A 24,805-nucleotide genomic window follows, 5' to 3' on the forward strand; every position below is an offset into this window, starting at 1 on the left:
AAATAACTATAACCACTAAATTAAGCAACAGTGAAATACAAAAAATAGATGGGAAAATGCAACTCTTACCATGAAAACCTTATTTAATATTTCTGTCAATTGGGTAAGACAATAAAATGTGTATTCTCAAGTACCTCTAAAATTAATGGCATAAAAACTATTTCATTATCTAAAAAGGCAAAAACAACAAAACCCTGACCTTATTAATCTAAGCAATATTTTCACGGACTCTAATTAATGATAATTTCTTATTTTTGTTTTGCCATACAGACAGAGATCAAAGCTAAATTCCAGATTTAGAAACTGTTGAGAGGTTAACTGCTGTAATTGCTTTCTTTTAAAGGCTCCTGAAATCTATAAGAAGATGTTGCATTCGTTTTTCAGATGCAGTGGTAGAAGCATGACAACACAGGACAGAATAAGAAGCTCACCAAAATTTTCAATCTATCCATACATGTTATAAAACAGAGGGTTTTTTTTTTTTTTTTGCTTATACTGACCATAATAATGCAAATATCAAAAGGCAATCCAGTAGTTACTTAACACTAACGTTGTCCAAAAGAAACATAGAACTTTTATTTTATGGAAAATGCATATACACACATGTAACTTATTTAATCACCATCAATTTTTTTTACCCTATAAATGCAATTTATCCACAGTTTGACTGCTCACCTTATTTAACAAATAGCAACAGTATCAAGCAATTGTATCTTTCCAAGTTAGGTTAACTTTCCAAGCTAACTGAAGCAGAGAAAAACACTGATAAGGCTGTAAAGGTTCTGGGTTATTCGTCAGAAATTGGGCTTTGCAGTCACAGACATATTAATACTGGCCTGGGGGTCTGATGGTGTCAGGAGGACCCCTTGTGGTAAATGTAAATCCCTTCTACAACCTGCATTTCTCAGCTAAAAGTGAAAAATCAACAATATACATTTTAAATTTATCCCTCATGACAGCCTGAAAAAGCTAACCATTACTACAGACTCCATACTCTGTATCACGCCAGGCGCAGTGGCTCACACCTATAATCCCAGCACTTTGGGAGGCCAAGGCAGGTGGTTGACCTGAGATCAGGAGTTCAACACCACCCCAACATGGTGAAACTCCATCTGTACTAAATACAAAAAATCAGCCGGGCGTGGTGGCACATGCTTGTAATCCTAGCTACTTGGGAGGATGAGGCAGGAGAATCGCTTGAACCTGGGAGGTGGAGGTTGCAATGAGCTGAGATTGTCCGGTCTGGGCAACAAGAGCAAAACTCCATCTCAAAAAGGAAAAAAAAAAAAAGTGTATATATGTGGATATATCAGTAGCATCTAGTGTGGATCTATCCCTCATCATATCTATATTCCAAGCAACAGACATAAATAAGCTTTTCTTCTTTCCCAACGGAGCTACACGGTAGTTGGCTTTTTTGGTCAATTTCCCTCCCATATGCTTTTGGTTTTGTCATGCTGGTATGAATGGATGCTATTCCAGCTTACCAAGAGATTTCAGGAGTCACTTTTCTAATTCTATCTAAAAATGTGTATCATTAAGAAATGTTAAAACCAACCTAACACCCATTATAATAGCTGCTACATTTTTTAAAAATAGAAAATAAGGTTTGACAAGGATATGAAGAAATCGAAACCCTTGTGTATTGTTGATGGGAAGGTAAAATGGTACAACTGCTATGGAAAACAACATGGAGGCTCCTAAAAATATTGAAACTAGAACCACCATAAAGATTCAGTAATCCCACTTCTGGGTATAATCCAAGGAATTAAAAGCAGGGTTTGGAAGAGATATTCAAACACCCATATTCATAGTAGCATTATTCACAATAGCCAAAACGTAGAAGTAACCCAGGTGTTTGTCCACAAATGAATAAAAAGTATGTGGTATATAAATTCAATGAAATACTATTCAGCCTTAAAAAGGAAAGAAATTCTAACACATGCTGAACCTTGAGGATATTATGTTAAGTGAAATAAGCCAGTCACAAAAGAATAAATAACATATGATTCCACTTATATAACATACCTAACACAGTCAAACTTACGAAGTAGGTAGTAGAATAGTGGTTTCCAGGAGATGGGGCTGGAAGGAGAGAAGCTGCTTTATGGGCACAGAGTTTCACATTTTCAAGATGAAAAAAATTCTAGAGATCTGTTTCACAAAAATGTAATATACTTAATACTACTGGAACAGTAGAGTTAAAAACTGGTAAATGTCAAATTTCAAATTTTTTAAAATTCATTTTTATCACAATTTTTTAACTTAAAAAATGTTAAAATCATTTTTAAAGAGTAAATCTCATTTATATTTTATAACAAATCTGCAAATATAATTATGTTTACTTTTATAAAAGAGAAAAGCTTTGAGAGCTTAAGAACAAGTCTAAAGTGAGAGAGACAGGAAAAAGAGACAACAACCAATCACTGACTAAGAGCTTAATATTGTTCCAGCCCTGTATAAGGTGGCTTTATGTGTATGTGTTTTAAAATGTGCTCCCCTAATAAACTTGGAAGTAATTACTAATATCATCATTTTCAAGAAAAAGAAAACTGAGGCTCACATACACAAGGACTTGTGACACAATTAGACTGTAAAAGTAAAATGTCAAAGCCACATGCAACTCTGAAGCCCAAATCATCTTCTCCATCATCCTAAATTTAAAGGTCCATTCAGTTTATTTCAAGTATCCTAAAACTCAGACTCAGCCACATAGTATCAGATGTGTGACCCTGGCACTTTTTTTTTTTAACTTTCTCTCTATTACTTAGTTTCTTGTCAGTTAAATAAAGTTTAAAATGGTATGTATTTTTCACAATTATGATAATTAAATATTATAAGCATAAAGGGCTTTGACAGCACCCATAATAAAGGCTCCATGTCACTGTAAGTGCATCATTACTGTCTGCCTCTTCTGTGCATAGGCAATAAATTAAGCAGTAGGGATCCCAAAATAATTGGAACAGAGTCCTATCCCATAAGGAGTTCACAGACCACCAGAAGACAAGCACACAAATCAGAGTACCCAGAAGTCTAACTTCTGGGAGATTGGTCTAACAAACCTCCAATAAATCTTCTCTAAGTTTGAAGGCAGTTTGAGGCTTATAATAGGTTTATTTGTAATACTGAAACACTGTTAACAGCCTACATGCTTGATAGAAGGGGAGTGAATAAATAAACCTCGGAATATCAAAATGAATGACTATTTTTAAATGATGTGTCTGAAAATTTTTCACTGACCCTGGAAAATATTCATTAACAACAACAACAACAATGAAAACGTATCAAAAGAGGCAGCTCCCATTCCTAAATTGCAAAGATCTCAAGAGAAATAGATATTTGAAAACTCCTTTTTCTTCTGTCCTATGTTCCATTGCACCACACTCTTGCTGATCTCTCTTTACTTCTCATTATTTTGGGTTTTTGTAGCTTCTTAAGGCAAAAACATAGATAATTGACTATTTTTTCCTTTTAGTTATATAAGCACTTAAAGTTATAAAGTTCTCTCTTAAGTACTCTTTCAAGCTGCATGATAAAGACCGATGTTATATTTTTACTATTCTGTTTCAAATAACTTTCTAATTTTGAAACATTTTCTAATTTCTCTTTTGATTTTAGACTCATGTATTATTTAGAAAGGTATTTCATTTCTAAGTACTAAGGACTTTACTGGATATTGTTTAATATATTTGCTTTTTACGTTCATTTATTCTTTTGATCAGAAAATACACCTGCATGACATATTTGCTATGAGTTTAACTGGAAAAAAAGAAAATACAGGCCAGGAGCAGTGACTCACATCTGTAATCCCAGCACTTTGAGAGGCTGAGGTGGCGGATCTAGGCCAGAAGTTCAAGACCAGCCTGAGTAACATGGTCAAAGCCCCATCTCTACTAAAAATACAAAAATTAGCAGGGTGTGGTGGCACACACCTGTAACTCCAGCTACTCAGGAGGCTGAGGCACAAAAATTGCTTGAACCCAGAAGGCGAAGGTTGCAGTGAGCCAAGATCGCGCCACTGCACTCCAGCCTGGGCAGCAGCGCGAGACTCTGTCTCAAAAAAAAAGAAAATAAAATACAATTATTAAATACATGGTACAAAATTCAAACGGATATGCAATGAACCATAAACATCACCCCCCACTTCACCCTATTTTCTTTCCATCACATTCTCTCTAGATAGAATCACTGTTCCTAATTGTTTGTGTAATCTTCTAGAGGTGTTCCATGCATATACAAGAACACACATATGCAGACACAGTTTCTTTTGCATTACACCAATATAATGCATTTTACATACTCTTCTATACCTTCTTAAAACTTACTTTAAAATGTATCTTCAGCCTAGGCAACAAGATGAAACCCCATCTCTATAAAAAATACAAAACAATTAGCTGGGCGTGGTGGCGCCTGCCTGTAGTCCCAGCTGTTCAGGAGGCTGAGGTGGGAGGATTGCTTGAGACGGAGGAGGCTGAGGCTGCAGTGAGCCATGATTGTGCCACCGCACACCAGCCTAGGTGACAGAACAAGACCTCATGGTTTTTTTAAAAAATTAAAAAATTGAAAGTATCTTGCTCATTATAGATTTTTTTGCATAAATTTTTGATTGTTAAAAATACTGTAGGCCACGCACAATGACTCATGCCTGTAATCCCAGCACTTTGGGAGGCCAAGGCAGGAGGATCACTTGAGCCCAGGAGTTCGAGACCAGCGTAGGCAACATAGTGAGACCCCATCTCTACAAAAAAATTTTAAAATAGCTGGTTGTGGTGGCACACACCTATAGTGCCAGCCTGGGAGGCCGATGGGGAGGACTGCTTGAGCCCAGAAGGTGGAGGTTGTAACGAGCTGTGATTGGGCCACTGCACGCCAGCCTGGGCAACAGAGTGAGACCTAGTCTCCAAAAAAAAAAAAAAAAAAAAAAAGCTGCATTAAATTATTATTCATCTTAATTACTGAGGTTTTTGGTGACTCTTTAGATAGTATGTCAAGACAAATGCCTCAGCCTAGTCCTGGCACTGTCCAAAGATCCACTTCCACATTCTACTCTTTCCCACTGACCCCATTCTCCTCAATCACATGACTCTCAGGGGTTTGTGGAACTAGAAACGTTTCTGCTCAATGCATGTTAAATATGATCACTCAATTTTTAAAGTTCCACTCTAAGAATAAAGATATTTTCTTTTTTTTTCTTTTCTTGAGATAAAGTCTGTTGTCCAGTTTGGAGTGCAGTAGTGCGATCTCGGCTCACTGCAACCACCACCTCCCAGGTTCAAGCAAATTCTCACGTCTCAGTCTCCCAAGTAGCTGGGATTACAGGCACCCACCACCAAGCCAAGCTTATTTTTGTATTTTTTAGTAGAGATAGGGTTTCACCATGGTGACCAGGCCGGTCTCGAACTACTGACCTCTAGTGATCCGCCTGCCTCAGCCTCCCAAAGTGCTGGGATTACAGACATGAGCCACCATTTCTTTTTTCAAGGACCAGAACTACAGTAAGCAAAACTGTCAAAGTCATATCTATTTTAATTGAAACAATTACAATGTAATTTTTACACTGGACCAGTAAGCTCTTGAATTCATAAAATGTCTGAACTTTAAAGGAAACAAGCCATATAAGAACTTGTTAGCAAAATCAATAAATTATGGATATTTGCATCATGTATGATACAGCAGAAATAATGTATTCATTCACTCTTTTTCTGTCCAAGGATCCTGACTAACAGCAGCAGAAACTAAAATCAGCTGCCTCATCAGGGCACAACAGAAGACAAACGAGATGGGGGTTTGTATATAGCTAACTCACTAAGAGTCCTCCTTCCCCTGCCCTTTTTTTTTTTTTTTTTTTGAGATGGAGTCTTGCTCTGTCGCCTAGGCTAGAGAGCAGTGGCGCCATTTCGGCTCACTGCAACCTCCACCTCCTGGGTTCAAGTGATTCTCCTGTCTTAGCCTCCCAAGTAGCTGGGATTACAGGTGTGTGCCACCACACCCAGCTAATTTTGTATTTTTAGTAGAGATGGGGTTTCGCCATGTTGGCCAGGCTGGTCTTGAACTCCTGACCTCCGGTGATCTGCCCACCTCAGTCTTACAAAGTGCTGGGATTATAGGTGTGAGCCACCCCACATGGTCCCCTGACTTTTTAAAACCAGGATCTCTAACAACAGTAATCAAAAAAAAGAATTGAGATTTCTAAATCCAAGACAGATGCAACAGCTGGCAACAGAAGAGCATTTCCTTTAGAAAAAATAGAAAAACTGCATAAAATATAAAAAATAATCTCTTTGAAGACAGTAAGAACAGGAGGGGCTAAAAAACTTCAAAACCACAGAAGTTCAGCTGATGTTCTGCAGTTACGTTTACCTTTAGTATATATTTACCAATTCTGAGAAGAAGAAGGAGGTGGAGAATCTAGCCTGTGCATTCACAGAAAACTGCTGCCAGAAGACAGAAAAATCAGGCAAGGTTTTGGCAGGCTAAATCCTAGAGCATTAGTCTTCTTACTGTATAAAGGTGTATTAATTGTCAAATATTACTCAGCAATAAAAAGGAATGAAGTACTGATACATGCTACAACATGGATGAACCTTGAAAACATTATGCCAAGTGTTAGAAGCCACAAAAGACCACATACAGCATGATTCCTTTTATACAAAACGTCCAGAATAGGCAAATCTATAAGAAAGTAGATTAGTGGTTTCCTCGGGCTAAAGATAAGGAATAAAGAGTGATTGTTGGTGGGTATGGGGTTTCCTTTTGGGGTGATAGAAATTTCTAAAATTGATGGTGGTGATTGTACTCATTGTATAATATGTGAATTATATGTCAATTAAAAAAAAAAGACACAAAGCCTCTAAAAGGCAGTGAGTAGAGATTTTCAAGTCTTACAAGACAAAGATTAAAGTTCCACACAAGAAGAAGACAAGGAAAAGGAACCAATAAATATAAAATAAATGACCTAGAGCTAAAGGACAAAAAAATACCTTTAACAAATAAAAGCCACCAGTTGGTATTCAGAAACAATAAATTCTAGAAGATCAACCAAGAAAGAAAAAGAAATACAAATAAATAACTAAAATTCCTAAAGGAACTATAAACATTACAGAAATCATAAATCTAACAAATCATTGCTCTAAAATCTTGTTTACAATTATAAGAAATTAAAAATAAACCCTTGGCTTTCCCCCCAAAATCTAATCCTGAAACAGATTTTCCCAAATCAGTAAATAGCATTGGGGTCAGTGTCATGTGCCTGTAGTCCCAGGTACTCAGGAGGCTGAGGCACGAAGATAGCTTAAGGACAGGAGTCTGAGGCTGTCCGCATGCCATGATCACACCTGTGAATAGCCACTGCACTCTAGCATCCTGGGCAACATAAGGAGACTTTGTCTCTAAAAGCTAAAATTAAAAAAAAAAGTTTTTGAAAGTAGCAACTCCATTCTCCCAGCTGCTAATGAAAATACCTTGACATCATCCTTGATTCCTTTTCTTTAGAACACAACCATCCCAACAAGTCTCTTAAAATTTACATCACGCCTCTGCTCAAGATCCTCCAGTGGCTTCCCATCTGACTCAGAACAAATGCACAAGACCTTACAATGGCCCAGAACGCTCTAAGATATCTAAACCACCCATGAGAAATAACACCTCCCCAATGTTTCTGCTACACGGCCTCAAAGTTTTAAACAAGTAATGTTTATCAAGTTATATTCTGCTAAGCCTCTGCTATGATAGTGATGAAATTTTCTGACCATCTGTTATTATAGACTGACTCCTATTTTCTGCATATAAAGTTCACTTCTGAAAACAACTCTCTATTGATCTCTCACAAGATGTTTTCTTTTCTGTAGGGAAAAGAAAGAGAGCTCAAAATGGAGTTAGATATTAGACTGTTACTGTGTTTACATAGAAAAAGAAGACATTAAAAACTCCATTTTGATCTTTCTTTTCCCTACACTTTTCCACCAATTTTTGATAATTACTTGTACTTGCTACCCTCAAGCCAAATGCTGAGTGTCTTGAACAAAATTTCACCTTTTCTTAGCAACAATAACCATCCCCTTTCCCAACGTTTTATAGTTTTAATTTGCTCAATGTTTAAAATAAGTTACCTGTAAGAATGGAAATTCTTGTTTCCTGGAGTTAAGACACAATTTTATTCAAATGCAGTTTCTCAACTTACAGTGTGACCTTCAACAAGGCATTCTCATCTCTGTAAGTACTATTTGTAGAAAGGGCATAAACTACATACAAGGACTTTTCTAAGAGTAAAACATCAGGCATTTACGTGACAGCCTGTAAAACTTGACAATTCCTATAAGGGAACTATGCAGAGATACCTGTCCAGCATCATTTATTTACTTAGCCAACTTCTACAGAACCATGAATCTGAGTTATTCAAATAGTAGGGGGGTACAATTACCTTGCACCTCTTTTCCACCACCACACAACCCCAACACTGACCTACTGAAGTATGCTAGTCCCTTGATACCAGTCAGTAGAGGAAGAATAAGAAGAATTTTCCCCAAGACGAACTTGTGGTGCAGAAAGAAGAAAGTAGAGGGAAGCAGGGTATCACATCTGAAACCAACCCAACCCCTGGGATTCCAAATTACTTAAAATGATATGTGCTTTTTCTAATATGAGGTGTGCTTCTGCCATTTGCAACCCAAAATTTCTTGACTAATAAAATCCATAAACTGAGTCCTACAAACTAGCAACGTTCCCAATCACCCAAAAACCACCGTAAAAGGATTATTCTTCCATTAATTCTGCTAAGAATTATTTAGTGAGCACCTACTACATGCCAAACATTGTTCTAGATATCATAAATACATCAATGTGTGTCAAAGACAGGGATATATGCATGTAAAATGTGCTGATAAACATTTAACAACCAGCTCTGTAGGGACTGAAAGGGAGAAGCCCCAATTTGTGGTATCTGCTGATTTCTGTATATCTCTTGGTATACATGTGCACATATTTCTGTTTCATATGCACATGGGAATGGAACCACTAGATCACAGAATGTGGACATGTTTAATGTTTAGTAGGTACTGACAAACTATTGCCCAAAGTAGGTGTACAAATCCATGCTCCCATCAATAGTGTATGAGAGTTCCCATTGCTCTCTAATAGTCAAAAGCAAAAGTGAAACAAACAGACTTGAACTCCTGGGCTCAGCTGATCCACTTTCCTCAGCTTCCTGAACAGCTGAGACTATGGGTGTACGCCACCACACTAAGCTAATTTTTTAAAAAAAATTTGTAGAGATGAGTTCTTGCTTTGTTGCCCAGGCTGATCTTAAACTCCTGGCTTCAAGTGATCCTCCTGCATCAGCCTCCAAAAGTACGGGGATTACAGGTGTGAGCCATCAGTAACTGCTAAAGACACTGGAGGGAAGAATCATGACACCATCTGAACTAATGATTAATTTTACTGTCCCAAAAAGGAGGATGTGAAGCCAACAGCAAGTATTACTATCCCCTAAAACTGAACCTCGGTCTAACTGAACCTCTAAAAGCCAGCTACCAAGAAACTGTGATTATATTTCTTAAAAAGTTCTTATCTGTTAGGGATATATACTGAACTCACATGGGTAAAATTACATGATTATATGATGTCTACGATTAGTTTTAAAATACTCGCAGCAAAAAGAAAAGTCTGGAACAGGCAACAGAATGTTACAACTGGGGCTCATTATCCTACTCTCTTTTATAAATATTTTTTAATTTCCACAATAAAATGATTAAAACATAAAAAATAAAACTGAAGGAAAATCCACCACACAAATCCATTTTTCTAATAGCCAATTTGTGTAAAGAATCAGTACTGCAATTACAACATTAACAAGTGACACATGATGTTAAGTAAGTTGTCAATCAGAGGTTAAAAGTATTATCACAATAGTTAAATGTGTATAGCTAATTAGAACTGAGAGCATTAAAGAAAGGTGGAGATAAGAACAACTTTTCAACAACATATAAATGTTTATTTTATATCTATTAGTCAAACTGTCCATAAATGACAGAACCAAACAGAAGGAAAAAAGCTACTTTATACCCATGAAACATCCCAGGGCCCCAGAGCATATTACAGCAGGAACTACTGTGGAAAGGAAAAAATGACTCATATTAACAACTCAAGAAGGAATCAAGAATCAGGATTACAATTTACTGAAAGCAAGCACCCCAGGTCCAGAGGTAAGCACCTATGCCTCAGAGTGACTTTCCTGACAGATTCTTACAGAGCACAAATAACACCTAGGCTGAGATGTATCCATGGTTCTCTGGCCTCAGGACCCATCAACTGCAGACAGGTCCTCCCAGAAGAAAGTTATTAAGACCTCGCCTGATTATAAACGGGTTTATCCTATACTAGAGACAAGGGAGGACTGGGAGGGGTTCAAAGCTGAATCCAATGCCAAAATGGCTTGCAAAGACCTCTATCTGAGATTCACTCTATTATTTGAAACCAACAAAATGAAAGGTTTTTCCTAATGTGCTGTTCATGTTACCTTAATGCTCAGTACGTCCTCATCTTTTTTTTTTTTTGAGAAGGAGTCTCGCTCTATTGCTCAAGCTGAAGTGCAGTGGTGTGATCTCGGTTCACTAAAAGCTCTGCCTCCCGGATTCACCCCATTCTCCTGCCTCAGCCTCCCGAGTAGCTGGGACTACAGGTGTCCACCACCATGCCTGGCTAATTTTTTGTATTTTTAGTAGAGACAGGGTTTCACCGTGTTAGCCAGGATGGACTCAATCTCCTGACTTTGTGATCTGCCTGTCTCGGCCCTCCCAAAGTGCTGGGATTACAGGCGTGAGCCACCGCACCTGACCTGTCCTCAGCTTTTAAGAGTAGATCAGAGCCTAGGCAACCAAGTGAAACCCCATCTCTTCAAAAAGAAAATTTTTAAAAATCAGCCAGGCATGGTGGCACGCACCTGTAGTCCTGGTTACTCAGGAGGCTGAGACAGGAGGATTGCTTGGCTACAAGTGAGCTATGATAGTGCTACTGCCCTCTAGCCTGAGCTAGAGTAAAACTCTGGTCTCTAAAATTAAAAAAAATTAAGTAGGTCAGAACCTTATAGTTTTGTGAATTCAATCTTTTTAACTAATAAAATCAATTGTGGGAAAATGAGAAGCAGGATCAATTTTTATACATCTTTATCACCTAAAGAGGTCAAGAGAAGACAAACATGTACTGTATACATAAATCAACATCATCCTAAATTCTCAGCAATGTCTTGAGCACTCACGAAGTCTACAACGAAGTATAAGGTAAAACAGAGGAAGAGGCGCCACTATAATAAAAGACACCTCAACTAAAAGCAAAAAGAACAACTTGTTGGGCCCATTTTCTACTCAGGATGCAAATGTAGGGGCCTTCCTGATGCACTGCACCCGACCAATGCTGTTATGTTTCAGGGGCATCTTTAGTTGACCTAAAAAAAAAAAAGAGATCAGATCTTGATCTATCTCAGAAACAATCTGTAACCAATTCAAAAACTGGATCTCCTTAACCTTCACACCTCCACCAGCAAATTAAAGAGCCATCTCCGAATGTGTCACAGCACACATCACATCAGACACTTTGGTTGCTATGATTTTTAAGCATGGCAAAGTTACAACTACATAAAATTTTAAACTTAAGTCCCACAACAGTTTTAAATATAAAAATTACCATTATCTGCAGCTCATCAGTCCAACAGGACAAAGATATTCTACAGAACAACATCTTTTTTTTTTAACTTTCTAGGAAGATAACCTTTTAGAGAAAAATACTGCTTTCAGTTAATTACATAAAGCTATTATAATGACTACTGTTCTTTTGGGATATGGCCTTTCCATGCATCCTAATAGTTAATAGTTTATTCACAAACAGGAAAACTACACATCAAAAACAGATGTAAAGATAACTAACAGCAACAACTAAAAGCATTTGATTTCTGATCCTAGACAAATAAGATTTATATTAATGTAATACGGAAACATGGATCTCCTGTTGTACAGGTGTCATTAAAATATACATCTAATTTGCATATTTTAAAGACCATCCATTTTTTAAAATAAGTGATGGAGGGCAAGAAACCACAAAATATACGTTAAAGAATTTAAATTTTCTTTTTATAATCATTATTGCGTACTTTTATACTTACTTCCTGGGGAAATTATAATTTACTTCAGCTGTGGTTTTAAGTATTTCCACACCTGATTTTCTGAAAATAAAGTTATGCCATGAATTTGTCTATATAAAATGGACTTACATATGAGAGAATGAAAGTTTATTTTTATGCTCTAAGTATATATAAAGCCCGGACATAATTACAGGTGGCTTAAAGTACACTCTAAATGGCACCCCTGAATTACTACCTAAGAACCACCTTGGACTACAGGAATGTGCTAGTATGTACCTCCCAAGTTTAAGGAAATCAAATGTCATCTTTAAGTAAAAAATAAAAATATAAAAAACACCAAAAAACAGAAATCTGATTTAATCTAACAAAAATTGGAAAGAAAACGAAAATACTGGCATTACTACATACAGGGTTTCATGTAACCACATATTCCTAGTCCCAAAATATATCAAATACATTTACATATTTTTAATGTGACCACAAAAACACAAGACAATTTACTACAATGTAATCTTTCCATATAAGATATGATTCAGTGGGACATAGTGGCAGGGCTGCACATCTGTAGTCCCAGCTACTTGGGAAGCTGAGGCAGGAGGATCACCAGAGTCCAGGAGTTCCAGTCCAGCCCAGGCAACAAAGCAACACCCCATCTCTTACAAACAAAACAAAAAGAACATGACCGAAATTATTTCTTCTGCTGAAAACTATACTCAGTACAATCTTGTTTTTTGTATCCTCAAACTTAATTGATCTCTACATTATTCTAACAGTTATCTAAGAAGACAACACAACCTCCTCTTCACATCTAACACAATTCACAGCACTAAATCTAGAGTATCTTTGTCTCCCCTCATGCAAAGAGAGACGATGCAAATAGAAGGCACCCATCACTAAGTCCACTAGTGTAGGGCTGTCCTGTTCCCTGTGCTTTCATTCTATGTCCTGACCAAATATCAGAGTCCTTTGACCACTCTGTGACCCAGCCACGTACAGGTTTTCCCTAGCAGGCTTGAACTCAGTATGGAGCCTTGAACATTCCCAGGCATTGATAAAGGTATCTAAGTTGCTGCACAAAACACTGAAAGAAACCAGCCCTGGACCTGAGACAAATTCCTCAAACTCTCATAAAAACTCCACACATTAATCCCCTTGCTGCATACACATCTAGAGAGAGCACCGCCCCACTCCTTTTTGCTGTGTGTCATGAGGATTGTCGCAATCCTCCGTAAGTTTCCCCAATAAATGCTCTAGACTGATCACCCTGGTGTTTAGTACTTCTTTATTTGGAATCCCAACCAGCCCCATCTCAGGATAGTCTGGAGCACTCCCTTGTGGGAAGTGCCCTACCACTGCTTTGGGGGCAACTCCAGCCTCAGCTCAGTGGTACAAAACAAAGAGCTTCAGCTGAGGAAACAACTCTGCGCCACCCCTTGGGTAAATGTCTGGGAGCAGCCACAGTATGTCCTAAAATAAAAACAGCCATCATGATTACTGTACAAATGCCATGCAAACATTTGACCAAGCTTTGTTATCCTCTTCTTCTCAATAAAATCCACTTATAAACTGACTCTGTTTTCATAATCAAAATATTTTAGCTAGGTGCAGTGGTGCATGCCTGTAACGTCAACTACTCAGGAGGCTAAGGCAGGAGGATCGCTTGAGCCCAGGAGTTCAAATCCAGCCTAAGCAATATAGTAAGACCCCATTCTCAGTACTTTTTTTAAAAAAAGAATATTTTTGCATAAAAAGTCACACCCTGCTTTCCTTCCCTCTTCCATCTTCTTACGTGAATAAAAAGTAGGGTTGGGGAAGAAAAGGAAAGGGCTAGGGGCAAACAAAGGATACATCTTCTTCAACAGTCTGAACAATCTTCCAGATGTATGCACAGTAAACTTTATTGTGTAATGAATAAAAGTATATCCTAACCTTTAAATCCAAAGACTTATTCTAAACATTTAAAGCCAGATTCGAAAAAAGCTATACATTTTTAAATGTTTACTAATTCAAAATTTTTCATTCAGGAAATTGCAGAAGAATGACAAGCATACATAAGTGATCCAAGTTTTCCGAAATCTATCACTGCTATTGATATGTGTACTATACAAGTTCAGCTCTATATACTGCAAGTTCAGCTCTAACAATGATCAAGTCTCATCTGCCCCCACTCCATCAAAAGATGACAGATTTAGGATCCAGTTTCCACACAAGTCCAACAGGTAGCCTTCATCAACCCCACAGGTCCAGAATAAAATTATCATTTGGGGTTGCACAAATCTTCCCCAGTCAAATCTTACATACCATTCTGGCCATGTGGCCTAGAAGTCACACCTAGTCCCTCATTCTAGGTCATGTTGTCACCTATGTCATACATATACCCAAACACCATTATTCTACCAGGATTTTTTAATTTCAAAGCTGTTGTCACTAGGAGATAAAAACTAGGTAGTATGTACACATTTATTCACTTTATGGTGAATCACTTTGTAAAAGTTTTATATAATGAAAAATTATTTTGATATTTGTCCTACTCTGGCATTAACTATTTATTAGTGATAATCTCGATGTCACAAATTAAGAAAGAAAGATATCTTTTAAAGGGGAGAGACTGAGTTACTAAAATTTACACCAAAAACTAGGGGAGGTGCCAAAAACAACTCCAAATCACCAAGCAATAATCTGAAAGATGAGTGGGGAAAAATAACAAGAGAACAGAGTAGAGCATGGGGCCTGGGCCACTGAAGGCACTCAAATGTGTCCTGAATGAAAGAATAAATCCACTTACTTTTCTTCTATTCACATTTACTCATCACTAGCTCCAGCTACACTTACTGTTCACACTGACATATCCTAACATATCCCTGATAGGATGGGCAAGTAAAAAACACAGACTTTTGCTTGAAGAAGTTGGGATTAACAGTTATGTTCATGATGAACAATACAACATCCTATATACCAGGAAAGAAATGCTACTTTGCATTTGGGAGGCCGAGGCAGGTGGATCACCTGAGGTCAGGAGTTTGAGACCAGCCTGGCCAAAATAGTGAAACAAAAAAATTGGCCAGGTGTGGATGGCACTACCTGGGAGACTCAGGCAGGAGACTCAGGCAGGCCTGAACCTGGGAGGCAGAGCTTGCAGTGAGATGAGATAGCACCACTGCACGCCAGTCTGGGTGACACAGCGAGATTCTGTCTCAAAAAAAAAAAAAAAAAAAGACTAAAGAGTCATGACTATATATTACAAGTGATTTCAGATAGGATCCTGTATCAAGGTAAAGAACTGCTATAAGGGACATTACTTGCCAAAATATGACCATGGTCTACAGCCATGCCACCCAATCTCAAAAGCTAAGCAGTGTGGGGTCTGGTTAGTAGTTATTGGAATTGGGAGGCTGCCTGAAAACACTAGGTGCTGTAGGCTTAAAATAAAATTGTTTAATATGAACATAGCCAGGTACAGTGGCTCATGCCTGTAATCCCAGCAGTTTGGGAGGAGAAGGCAGGCAGATCACCTGAGGTCAGGAGTTCAAGACAAGGCTGGACAACATGGTAAAACCCCACCTCTACTAAAAATACAAAAATTAGCCAGGCATGTTGGTGAGTACCTATAATTCCAGCCACTTGGGAGGCTGAGGCAGGAGAGTTGCTTGAACCCAGGAGGCAGTGGTTGCAGTGAGCTGAGACCACACCATTGCATTCCAGCCTGGGCAACAAGAGCGAAACTCCATCTCAAAAAAAATTTTTTTAATAAAAAAAAAATAAATTCAACATGTATAATACAACAATCACACACATAAATTCAAGTGAAATGAACATAACATGAACAGCTATCCTAAGTTCATGCAATGACAAGTGAACCATGAATGACTGCCACCTGGGCTACACCAACTGGAACTGTCACCAATTCTAAAAAGCATACCAGCACACTTTTAAGCCTTCAAAACCAAGGTTAAGTTAATGAAGGCATTCCCAGAGAAAAACACAAGGACGGAGTGAGACAGTAAAATACAAAAAGCAGAACAATCAGTAATCTCCCTCCTGTTCCCAAACACCAATTGTCAAAGAAGCTACCAGTAGATACTGTGTGATCAACACATAAATAGTACTCTGCAGAGGCTGTAATAAACAGGTCTCATCTTCTGCAGACAGCAAGGCACGCCTCAAGACACAGAAGAGCATATGCATTAAATAAACAAAAAACAATTCAAGGAAGTCCTACTGTAATGCACCTCATTCTATCACTGATTCTGTTAGTGCCACACATTATAGCATATCCTGAAGATCATAAAATGATGAGCTCATCATTTAAAATAAACTGATTTTTAAATGAAAATTAGAACACACAACTTTCTACTTTGATTCCACTCCTACTCAGTGTCGTGGCTTTTTAATCAAGAGTTTATTGGGGGAAAAAATGCTAACTGGCCGCTCCACAGGACATCAACAAGTACCACAAAGTAGTAATGAGCAACTTTTTTTTTTTTTTTTTTTTTTTGAAGACAGGGTCCCACTTTTGTCCCCTAGGCTGAGGTGCTGCGGCATGATCTCAGCTCAATGCCGCCTTGACCCCTCAGGCTCAGGTGATCCTCCCACCTCAGTCTCCCAAATACCCGGGACTACAGGCATGCACCACCATGCCCAGCTAACTTTTGGGTTTTTTTTTTTTTTTTTTTTTTTTTTTTTGGCAAGACAGGGTTTTGCCATGTTAGCCAGGCTAGTCTTGAACTCTTGAGGTCCAGTGATCCACGAGCCCTGGCCTCCCAAAGTGCTGGGATTACAGGTATGAACTACCACCCCAACTTCATGAGTACTTTTAAGAAACTTAATTTATAATTGTAACAAAGCCTTAAGATCAATGAAACTAACTTTTATTATTTACTGCATATATTCTTTTTTTTTTTTTAATTGAGAGAAGGACTTGCTCTGTCGCCCAGGCTGGAGTGCAGTAGGGTGAACATAGCTCACTGCAGCTTGACCACCCCCAGGCTCAAGCAATTCTCCCACCTCAGCCTCCTGAGTACCACAGGCATGTGCCACCACACCTGGCTAATTTTAAAATTTTTGGTAGAGATGAGGTGCTGCCATGTTGTTCAAACTCCTGGGCTCAAGCAATTCTCCCACCTCAGCCTCCCAAAGGGTTGGGAGTACAGGCATGAACCTCTGCACCTAGGCTTACTGTGTACATTCTTAATTCTAGCAGTTTAAAACATAAATGTATCCTATCATTATAGCTTATTAACTATTAACTAAAAGATGGAGCTGAAGAATGCATAGTTTCATCAATATAAGAAATGGCATTTTTATTTATAAAGCTGATAAAACTACTTTTCTCCAGAGTTACAAGAACTTGAGCAACAAATAGTAAAATAACTTTTAAACATCTTTTATTTCTGCTAATTATATGACTTTTATAATATACAGTCTCATACAAAGACAAATATAAAGCCTTTAGGCCACAAAAATATCAGATTACATAAATGAACCAAGGACTCCAAGATTGTGTTTTCAAAAGCAGTGTCTACACTGAAATCTACTTCACTTAAACTCTGGTGATACCTAATCCAGACAAATAGATGTTGATCCAACTGAAAAGAAAATTCAAGCTTTAATGAGTGTGTGTATGTGTGTGTGTGCATATATGTGTGCAAGAGTAGATGGATAATATCTGTTTGCATGTAAGTCAAATTTTTCTTCTCTTTTTAAAGTTTTATTTATTGAGGCATAACTTGCACAGTAAAAACATTAGATGGATGGTGATAAGGACTGGATCTGTTTCCCAGCCAAATCTCATGTTGAAATGTAGTCCCCAGTGTTGGAAGTGGGGCCTGGTAGGAGGTGTTTGGATCATGGGGGCGTATTCCTCATGAATGGCTTAGTGCCATTCCCTTGGTGATAAGTGAGTTCACGTGAGATCTGGTTGTTTAAAAGTGTATGACACCTCCCACTCTCTCTCTTGTTCTCTCTCGCCATGTGATGCATCTGCTCCCACTTCACCTTCCATCATGAGTAAAAGCTCTCCGATGCCTCCCTGGAAGCCGGTGCCATGTTTCCTGTACAGCCTGCAGAACAGTGAGCTGATTAAACCTCTCTTCTTTACAAATAACCCAGTCTTGGGTATTTCTTTATACCAACGCAAGAACAGCCTAATACAAATGGGTCTGTGTAACCACCATCATGCTGAAGACACAGACTACTTCCATCACCCCAAGAAGTGCTCCCATGCTCTTTTGTACTCAATTCTCTCTTCGGCCCCAGGCAACCACTGATTTTATTTCTATTCTTACAGATTTGTCTTTACCAAAATGTTATATAAATGAAATCACAGTCATATGGAGTTCTGTGCTTTCACTTAGTAGACTGCTTTGAAGATTTGCCCATTTTGTTAGGTGCGTCAGCAGTTAGTTCCTTTTTTATTGCTGCACAGGATTCCACTGTATAGGTGTACCAAAATCTGTTTATCCATTTACCAATTGATGGATATTTGAGCTGTCTCCAGTGATTACAAATAAAGCTGTTATAAACGTTCACAGAGAGGTCATTGTAAGAAAATGTTTTCATTTCTATTGAGTAAATATTTAGAAGTAGGACTGCTGGGTTGGGTGACAAGTCTATGTTCAACTTCATAAGAAAGTGCCAAACTAATTTCTTTAGCAATCGTAACATTTTGCACTTCCAACAGCAAAGCAGGAGAGTACTAACTGTCTCACATTCTTGTCATGTGGCACTGTCATCTTCTTTTTGTTTTTTAACATCAGCCATTCTAATAGGGTTGCAATGATATCTCATGTGTTTGTAATTTACATTTCCTAATGACTACTGATGTGGAACATCTTTTTGTGTGCTTTCTCATTCATATGAAATGGATGAAACATCTGTTCAAATCTTTTGGCCACTCTTTCATTGAAATTTTTATTGAGACACCTATCCTTTTTAATCAGACAGTTTATCAAGGAAAAAATGCTACAGTGTTTGTATATTTTGTTAAGCCACTTGGAATTAATGAGTACTGAGTAAAAATCTAAACTGCCTACTTGCCACCCCAACTCACAACACTATGATATGCAAAGATGGATTGAAAGAAAAAAACACTCATCCCCGTCTCTTCCTTTCTCTGAAGGTAAGATCCTACGCAAAGTTGCCTGCCCACATTCAGAATCAGGAAATCAAAATTTTCCCTGTTTTTATAAGTATTTTATGAAACTACACTCTTCCCTCAGTATGAGCCAGCAACACAGATGATTAAGAAATTTGCAAGGCTTTGCAGAAATACCGCATTTTAATACGACTGATACATTTTAAAAGGAAGTACTATACTAGAGGGGAAAGGGTCACTGGCAATTCAGTAGGTGGCACTATTCTTCTCTCTGTTAAATGTATGACTCCCAACTGTGCACTGTGGTTAAGCTTAAGGGCTAAGCTTTACTGTAAGGAAATGGAGAACTTGATATTGCCACAAGGAATCTTGGACTGTTTTCTTAACTTTTCTAAGCCCAGTTTCTCATCTGTAAAATGAGAATAGTAACCAAAACCTTACTGAGTTGCTGTAAAGAATTAAGATTTGAATTAACACAATGACTGACACATGACAGCTATTATGATTTAGGACTATTTCTTTCAGCCACGACTCCTGAATCACAAATGTAAATAAAGATGAGAAAGATGTGCTCTTCACAAAACTGAGTAAAAAGCCAAAGCTTCAGATGGCAAGTCATATCTGTATACAGTGCACCCACTGAATATAAGGGCCTGATCATCCATGAGAAGTCCCATGCATTTACACAAAAAGTACCCTAGAGTTTGCAATCATGAAGACCACTTATGAACCTTATTTCTTAGCATTTTGCCTCAGCATTTCAAACTGAGCAATGCTTCTTTTAGAAAGGAACTAATCTCTTGGTTTTTCAGTATCTCATTATTGATGGCTTAATTTTCTCTATATAGCTATGCCATACAAACGAAAGTTGTGTTTACATGCCTCAATGACATTTTTCCAACTTCTCTGCTTGCCCTCTCCCCAGTTTGGCCAAACACGGAGCAGCTTCTTAAATTTCCTGTTGTCATTCACCTTGTTCTTGCCTGAAAGCTGAAGTGGTACTACAGCATTCATTCCTGCACTGATGAATTGGCTTGGATACCTAGATGCCAAGATTATTAAGTTTTTGTAACCAATGTATAAAGATTTTTCTGTAAATCAATACATAAAATCAACAGCTTAAGGTTATCACTTGAATTCAAGTGTTCCTGATACACCCTATGTTCAGATTTTAGGACATTAATAATTTACCATCAAGGCCGGACACTGGCTCATGTCTATAATCCCAGCACTCTGGGATGCCAAGGCAGGAGGATCGCTTGAGCCCAGGAGTTTGAGATTAGCCTGGGCAGCATAGTGAGCGCCTTCCTCCACAAAAAATTTTAAAAATTAGCCAGGCGCAGTCGTTCACGCCTGTGGTCTCAGGTCCTTGGGAGGTTGAAGCAGGAGGACCATCTGAACCCAGGAGCTCAAGCTTACAGTGAGCTATGAACATGCCATTCACTGTACTACAGCCTGGTTGACAAAATGAGATCTTTATTTCCCAAAAAAATGAAACAAAAAATACATCGGTGTTTAACATTCTGATTATCACAATTCCCATTTAAACTTTTTTAAAGCTTTTCAGGGCAAAGTCAATAAGTTAATAAACACATAATCTAACAAGGTAACACAAAACAGGCTTTTCAAGTCACCAAAAAATAACAGATCACTTCCATCTCCATGTTTTTTTTTTTTTGGCACCATTTTTACTACCTAGAATGACCTTCCTCAACTACAGCTTCTCCTTAATACGCTTCCCCAGGAAGAAATCATCTCCATTCCTCCTCTGTCCTTCCCATCAATTTTTCCAATCAGTATTTTCTACTTACCTGTCTTACCTGTTCTCACCTTATTTTTGCTAGTACCACAGGTTTCTCCACCCTGGTACCATTTATAGCAGGTCTAGAAAGCAACCTCTCTAGACTGAAGCAGGGAAAAGGAGAAGGAAAGCTCCAGGAGGGGTTTGTCTCAGGGGTGAAGACAAAATGAATACACTTGACTGCATGGAAATGAATTGAGAGGCTTTACTTACAGAGCTGTCAGAGTGGGAAATCTTAGCCAGACCTAAGAATATTAAGCAAACTGGCCGGGTGCGGTGGCTCAAGCCTGTAATCCCAGCACTTTGGGAGGCCGAGACAGGCGGATCACGAGGTCAGGAGATCGAGACCATCCTGGCTAACACGGTGAAACCCTGTCTCTACCAAAAAGTACAAAAACTAGCCAGGTGAGGTGACGGGCGCCTGTAGTCCCAGCTACTCGGGAGGCTGAGGCAGGAGAATGGCGTGAACCTGGGAGGCGGAGTTTGCAGTGAGCCGAGATCCGGCCACTGCACTCCAGCCTGGGCGACAGAGTGAGACTCCGTCTCAAAAAAAAAAAAAAAAAAAAAATATTAAGCAAACAAGAGGGACAACTGCAATTTTCAGTCCAAGAAAACAAGAAAAACAAAGCTGAATAAGAAATGTAACCACACTACTTTAATTGGCTCAATACTGAGTTATATTTAAAAGTCAAAATAATTAAAAACGAAAATACGGATCTAAACAAAAACTGTTCTAGAACTACATGAGGAAGATGGGGGAGAGGAAAGACCACGTAAGAGAGAGAAAATCCCTACCTACCATGATAGGAGTTCAGCATATAATGTTTCCTAAAATTAATGGAGCAATGACTAGTACACAAATACTATTAGGAAACAAGGATGTAAATGCTAAAATCAACACCTAAAACAGATTATTTCCATAGCTTCTGGGAAGCAGATGGAAGACCGGACAGGAGCCTGCGGTTTCCTGCATGAATACACCCATCTCCTTTGTATTTAGCTCAAAGCTCACTTTTGCAATGAGGCTTATTAAGACTACCCTATTTAGACCTCAAATTCACTGACACTATGGCATTACTTTTTTCTCATCCCATGTCCCACCTTCCAGTACATCACATGATGTACTTATTTGCCTATTTTTTTTTATTATCTGCTTCCCTACACTATACAGACTCTGTTTGGTCTACTGATACATCTATCTAAAGCAATCAGAACCATGCCAAGCACTTAGTAGAAGCTCAACAAACATTTCCTGAATTGTAAAGTCATAGTTTAAACCAATCCTTTACCAGTATTACCAACTCCCACCGTCCTTCCAATAAACAAGCCTGGAAAAAAATCCATTTCATGATTCAATACAAATATAAGGACAACTTATACCAGACTATATACCTGGACTGCTAGGGGCTAGCACCAGACAAAAACGCCATTAACTAAAAAATTGGTACATTCTAATTTAACTGTCACCAATCTCAGTTGAACCACAACACTCCTAGGCAAGCCTTCTCCATCCCTGCTTGGCTCTCTCCTCTTCTTCACTACCCCTATTTCAAACCTCCTCCACTATCATCAAATCAACCCCAGCACTGCTTTTTCTACTCATTCTTAGGAGATGACTTCAAATCCTACGTTAGAGAAATACAGAAGCATTATAAAAGAACTACCTCAACTGTCCCCACATCACTTGCTACAAACAATGTCTCAATAAATGAGGAAACTGAGGAAAAGAAAAATAAAATGTTTTGACCAAAGTTCCACAGCTAAAAGTGGCAGCACCAAAGTGTGAACTCGGGCTCATCTAACTCTAAAACTAGCCACACAGCAAACCAACATATCACTCATACCTCTTAAAACCCTCACCTTACAGATCAACATGCCACCCCACCTCCTAAAATCCTCAGTGGTTTCAAGTTCAAGGTGGTGGAGTAATGAGTTCTATTCCTGTGAAGACTTCAGTGAAACTGAAGTATTCAAGTTTTTTTTTTTTTTTTTTTTTAAAGGTAAATAAGAGGAAGGGAAGAGCCACCAAAAGATGAGAATTCAACAAATATCTAGCTATTAAAGAGGAGCTACATGCACAGTGATGTGTAAAACAGAGACAAAACTCAAGTGAATCTTGATGAGGCTTTGGGCCTGGCCATGAGGTATTGGTGAGGGCTGATGCTAATAGCCTGGGGTGAAAACAGAGGGTTTAACTGACTAGTTGTGCCCAGGCTAACTCAGCATTTACCCTCAGACCAAAAAAAAAAATTTTTTTTTTAATTTTTAAAAAATCCCAAGGGGCTATTTCTCTAGAAAATAAAGCAAAGGTTTCTGGTATAGGTGTTAACATCCTTACAGTAAAACTCTACTTTATTTTGTTATTTAGGGGCCCACAGACTAAAAGCATTCTGAAGCAAAGTACTTCAGTTCTGAATTCCCATCAAGGGCTAAATCTAACTCAGAAAAGTGGCTAGTCCTGCTTCCCTATACACTTACAGACAATAAAGGATCATCAGACATACAGGGAATACCACCGTCATGAAAAGAAATAAATACCAGAGAAAACAAAGAGAAAAACCGACCTTGAAAGAAAGCTAAGCTGGGAAAGCTCAAGAAAACTTAACATTAAAAATAATAAACTAGTTTTAGAGTTCAACCCATGAGCAGTACCCAGAACACTTGGAGTTGCAGATAAAATGCAAACGTAAAAATCCCAAAATAAAAGTAATAACAAAAACATAAAATACGAGGCAGAACAGGGAGACATGCTGGAATTGGGGGGAAGAGTCAATATTTAGGGCAATACTATCTTTATCTTACAAAGGAATCAAGATATTGACATAAATCAATAAACCAAGCAAAAGAAAGACATTGTTAAAACTACAATAGAAGAATTCTAAAAGAAAAATACACATATAAACTGTTTAACAATAAGTAATGCAGGAAGAGATATGGGGAATAACATAAATAAGCTAAACCTTTATATCCCAAATCAGAAAATCAACAGGTCATTCAAAACAGAGAAGTCACAAATGATAACGTTTAACATACAATACAGTTAGTCATCCATGTCAGTGGGTTCCACATCCAGATTCAACCAACCATGGATCTAAAATATTTGAGGAAAAACAAAACCAATGGTTGCATCTATACTAAGCATGTACTGACGTTTTTCTTGTCATTATCCCCCAAATAATACAGTATAACAACTATTTGCAAAGGATTTACACTGTATTTCACATTATAAGCCATCTAGAGATGATTTAAAGTACAGTTGACCCTTGAACAACATGGATTTGAATGGTGCAGGTCCACGTATAGAGGGATTTTTTTCAATAATAGTTATACTGAGTGTGCCTGCCTCTCCTGCCTCCCCTTCCACCTCTGCCATCGAGAAAGCAAGACCAATCCCTCTTCTTCCTCCTCCTCCTCAGCCTACTCAACATGAAGACAATGAGAATGAAGATCTTTATGACAATCCACTTCCGTTTGATGAATAAGTAATTTTATCTTCCTTATGATTTTAATATTTTTTTCTCTAGTTTATTGTACAAATACAGTATGTAATACATATAACATACAAAACGTGTCAATCGACTGTTTATATTCTCAATAAGGCTTCCAGTCTACCGTACTGATGGCAGCAGAAGCCAATCTGGAGGGGCTGCTGCCAAGACACAGGCTGCAGTAGGGCCAGCAAGAGCTGGGAACAGGTGGGAATCCCAATCCCCTACTGAGCTGGTAGAGGGGAGCCCCGCATTCCCAGGTACAGCTGCAGCCTCCTAGCCTCGGCTCCAGA

General features: G+C 38.3%; 1 protein-coding gene across 1 annotated transcript in view; it reads right to left on the reverse strand.

Moving 5' to 3' along the window:
• Positions 1-24,115, reverse strand: part of PTK2 (protein tyrosine kinase 2) — a 342,995-nt gene extending 318,880 nt beyond the window's left edge. Inside the window, exon 1 of the mRNA XM_011990150.1 lies at positions 24,058-24,115. The gene's annotated coding sequence lies outside the window, so the exon portion shown is untranslated. The remainder of the gene's footprint in view (positions 1-24,057) is intronic.
• Between the last annotated feature and the right edge of the window lie 690 nt (positions 24,116-24,805).

The sequence above is a fragment of the Mandrillus leucophaeus genome, unplaced genomic scaffold, assembly GCF_000951045.1.
Source record: "Mandrillus leucophaeus isolate KB7577 unplaced genomic scaffold, Mleu.le_1.0 Scaffold371, whole genome shotgun sequence".
Lineage (NCBI taxonomy): Eukaryota > Metazoa > Chordata > Mammalia > Primates > Cercopithecidae > Mandrillus > Mandrillus leucophaeus.